At 41.0% G+C, this 4,823-nt stretch overlaps 1 pseudogene; it reads right to left on the reverse strand.

Moving 5' to 3' along the window:
* Positions 1 to 2,465: 2,465 nt before the first annotated feature.
* On the reverse strand, positions 2,466 to 4,101 carry LOC138080694 (ras-related GTP-binding protein D pseudogene; annotated as a pseudogene).
* Between the last annotated feature and the right edge of the window lie 722 nt (positions 4,102 to 4,823).

A 4,823-nucleotide genomic window follows, 5' to 3' on the forward strand; every position in this document is an offset into this window, starting at 1 on the left:
CAGTAGTCTATTTATCAGTGTGTCATTAATCGAAGAGTGTATTTACTACCACAAACTTGGGTCTGATACAATAGCATTAACTTTGCCTTTCCCCCAAACAATCATTTGTGTTTGAAGTAGTAGCCATCAAGGCACATTTTATCAAAAACCCATCATATACCTAGCTTAAAAATGGAAGCTGCACCTGGTTACAATAATATATATATATCTTAGTAATGTGTGTTTTACCAGTTAGGCAAATGTCTCTGTCTTGAGGATAAACTTGTTTTAGAAAAGTTATTCTTTATTTGCTTATTCAAAAAGAAACATTGTGCAAAAAATATTAAAGAATTAGATTTGTAAGAATAGCCTCCAGGTACCATGTTGGCAAATGTCCCATAGGTTATAGGTTTGGAAATTAGGAAAAAGACTTCCCTGGAGCCCTGGGTTCCTACACAATGCTTCTGAGCAGGAATCATGAAGAGGGGAGTTAGGGCACCTTCATGATTTTTAGAAATTTCTCTCCAAAATGCACAGGTCCTTGGGAGGGCTCAAACCTTAAATCAGCTACCATCTTAAACTGCAGTTTCCAGCCTCAAAGGAATAGGACTTGGAGAAGAATGGATGAGGAGAGGATAGAAAGAAGCCACAGATAGTCTTAAGGAAAAGTTGCTTTAGGAACTAACCATTTTTGCTAGGCTCAGCATTGCTATCCCTATGAGGCTCTGCTAAAAATATATACATACATATGAATATTTTCTAATACTTGCCAACATGCTTTAGTGCACTGAGCCTTGGGATGGACCTAGAATTATCTGCTTGAAATGGTTTGGGATGGGGTAGATTTAGAATCTCTTCACTTGCTGTTGGTCTAAAGTAAACATAAGAGGAAGAATTTAATAGAAACAGACACATTGCTAACTATAATGCCTCCTCTGGTCATCCTTGCTCACTGCCCTTTAGCAGTTTTCAGGGCCACTTTTTTAGCCATTCAGAGCATGCTGCTGGCAAGCTGAGCTCTAGTTCAATCATAAGGTGGAAACAAGCAGAGTCCATGAGGCACACTGTCACAGCTTGAGAAGGAGACTCAGAGGTACCCAGAGACAAATGTACCCATCAGGATTCAGTTCTGTGGCAGAGAACTGAAATATTATCTTTTTTACATTGTGGAGCAATGCAAAAAAAAAAAAAAGTGAAGAACAGAAACTGGTCCTAAATAAACATTTGCAGTCTTACATGGCAAGAGGCCCATTCCACAGAGGTGGAAAATTGTATAGGACTATATAGGATATACAGAGAAGGCAATGGCACCCCACTCCAGTACTCTTGCCTGGAAACTCTCATGGACGGAGGAGCCTGGTAGGCTGCAGTCTATGGAGTCGCTAAGAGTTGGACACAACTGAGTGTCTTCACTTTCACTTTTCACTTTCATGCATTGGAGATGGAAATGGCAACCCAGTCCAGTATTCTTGCCTGGAGAATCCCAGGGATGGGGGAGCCTTGTAGGCTGCCACCAATGGGGTTGCACAGAGTCGGACATAACTGAAGTGACTTAGCAGCAGCATATAGGATATATTTTTAAATCTGCAATTGCCAGTCACCTCCATTTGGGAAACCATGTATCTTCTGATGTTACTTTAGCCTCAGTGGCAGGTACAGAAAAGCATTCAGAAACCCTGCAGTTCAGCGACATTCCAATTTCTCTCCAGTGATTGTCACAATTTTGGAAATGTGGTCCCAATGGGCAACAATAACACAGCAGAAAGAAATAACCTCTCCGTATAAAATGATTTTAGAGATGTCTGTTGAGGTAGAATTTTGTAAAAAACTGTCAGGTAGGGAAGCACTCTGACAACTAGAGAAGTGTTGGATAAGTTTGGTGCTCATATTATTCCATAAAACCTCTATTTATATTCTTTATAAACAGGGGACAGGTCTTATTGCTCCTGGAGCTTGCCGCCCCAATCTGTTCCTCCATGGAAAACTGATTTTTCTCAACAATTGGTAGCAAAGATTCCTGTGCTTAAAAAAGTCATTGCTAACACAACACTTTTTGATTAATTTCCATTTGCCCCATATTTATGGACTCAGTATGCATGTCCTAGGCACCAAGGACAGAACAAAGCTTAGAAAAGTTGTTTTATCAAACTTTAGTTCCATGAGAAAATGAAACCATGAAAAAGTGCAAAATATACACAGTTCCTGGCCGTACACACACAGGATCTTTTCTTACTACAAACCATAACATTTTACATTTGTGTAATGAAGTTAGAGTAGATTTCACTTCATTGTTAATACACAAGTTTTGCTTCAAAGTGCTTACTTTATTAAAAAAAGAGAAGATTAAAAGAAAGGGTGGCAGGAATTTTTTTTACAACAAGCATATGTCTTGTGTCCCAATCTCCTTCCTCCTCTTCTTTTAGTGCAATACACAGCAGCAGCTTCACTGAAACATCTGATTTCAAAAGATGTTCCTGAAAGCGCACCTACAGGAGCACCCTAGGCATCCTGTTGGGGGTGGCTCCTTGTTTCTTCCTCAGCCATTCTGAACCTTTTGTAATTTCACCACTTTCATTCTCACCTCAAAAACTTCATGGATAGCCTTCCAGAAGCAATGAAAATTATAGTCAATTAGCCCTTTTCTTTCAAAGATTTCCTCTCTAACAAAGCAAACAAGAGCCAGAAACTTTGTCGCCTCTTTTAAATAAAGAACTGTTGTATTATTCAGCTTTATAATGGCTATTGATTCCTTGTCATAGGGGGTTCCTGCTCCATCTTCTTTGAGGCCACAAATACAAGAAATATCAATGACCACATCATCATGTCACAGCAGAGCTCCTAGGTCTGCATATCCACAGGGGTACTATCTGTTGTGATATAAATCTTACTGACCACATCAAAGAGAAGCAACTTTTCAATTCCTAAATTTGAGATAAAGATGTTTAGCAAATTCTCCAGGGTGGGAAGTTGTGGAATCAGTTTCTGAACCACTTTGCCAAAAGCTTCAAATATTGAATGGTTATATATGCTTGTCAGATAAAAGCTAAGATGAATTTTTTCTAGCCCAGCATCTGCAAGGGCATCATTTGCCCTCTGGTGAATGTCTCTCTGGGTTTCAATTTTGTGGTCATCTGATAGGCCATCCACTTTGTGAATAAACACCTCAAAGTTGTCACTGTTGACTTGGTAGGCCCTGTCACTGTGAGGTGGATCCTGGCCAAGGCCTCCATGTAATCGCCCTGGGAGTCCATGACAAATATCAGTGCTCCTGTCCCTCAGAAGATCATCTTATAGTCACAGTGGGATCAAAAAAGTCAGTCTGTCCTGGAAAGTCCCAAATCTGAAACTTAACAAAGGAACCATTGGAAACGTCCTCCCGACAGATCTTCTTCATGCTCTCCAAGAACAGAGTTTCCCTGGGAGACATTTTATGAAAGACGACTTTCTGGATGGATGACTTGCCACTCCTTCTTAGGCCTCTGCGCAGGATCCTTGCCTTGACTTCTGTGCTAAGGGCGTCGCTGAAGTCCAGAACTCCCTCCTCCGCCCTGGAGTCCGGCTTGGCCTCTGAGGAAGGGGGCCCGTCTCCGTAGTCCACTAGCCCCACTAGCTCATCCTCCTCCTCCTGCTGGGGCTTCCCCAGCACGTGGCTCCCCCAGCACGTGGCTCATCACGCCCATGGCCGTCCGTCCAGGGAATGACGGGGGTCCCTGGTGGGGAGGGGGTGTCAGCCAAACCTCCTGGCCTGGAGCTGGCAACCTATTTCTAAATTGAGGTTTTGTTCCGAGGTCCGTGGCTGGAGGTGGAGACCACACTTCCCCACAGCAGTCACATCCAAATCCAATATTTAAATGTTTTTAAATATTTAACAGTAAAAATATAATTCATAAAATTTGAGGAAAAGCAATGGAAATTTCTTTAAGAACCTTGGTATAGAAATGGAGTATGGCTAGCTCTTGAAGATTCATGAGAAAGGAAGAGATTATTCCTCTTACAAGCCAGCTTCACAGTCACCCTATGCTGGTTTCCACTACACAAATGGGCCAGAGGACCCCAGTGACACATATTGTGGACTCTGAAGTCTTTTACTTTAGTTGCAGCCTTCCCAGTTCCTGAACCCATCTTGACTCAGACAGAAGGCATACTTTAAAATGCCTGTCCTTACCTTACTTTTGATAAAGGAGGCAAAAATATACAATGGAGAAAAGACAATCTCTTTAACAGGTGGTGCTGGGAAAACTGGCCAACCACCCGTAAAAGAATGAAACTAGAACACTTTCTAACACCATACACAAAAATAAACTCAAAACGGATTAAAGATCTAAATGTAAGACCAGAAACTATAAAACTCCTAGAGGAAAACATAGGCAGAACACTCTCTGACATAAATCACAGCAGGATCCTCTATGACTCACCTCCCAGAGTAATGGAAATAAAAGCAAAAATAAACAAATGGGACCTAATTAAACTTAAATGCTTTTGCACAATGAAGGAAACTATAAGCAATGTGAAAAGACAGCCTTCAGAATGGGAGAAAATAATAGCAAATGGTACAACTGACAAAGAATTAATCTAAAAAATATACAAGCAGCTCATGCAGCTCAATTCCAGAAAAATAAATGACCCAATCAAAAAATAGGCCAAAGAACTAAACAGACATTTCTCTAAAGAAGATATACAGATGGCTAACAAATACATGAAAAGATGCTCAACATCACTTATTATCAGAGAAATGCAAATCAAAACCACAATGAGGTACCATCTCATGCTGGTCAGAATGGCTGCTATCAAGAAGTCTACAAAAAATATATGCTGGAGAGGGTGTGGAGAAAAGGGAACCCCCT

Source organism: Capricornis sumatraensis, chromosome 6 (assembly GCF_032405125.1).
Source record: "Capricornis sumatraensis isolate serow.1 chromosome 6, serow.2, whole genome shotgun sequence".
NCBI lineage: Eukaryota > Metazoa > Chordata > Mammalia > Artiodactyla > Bovidae > Capricornis > Capricornis sumatraensis.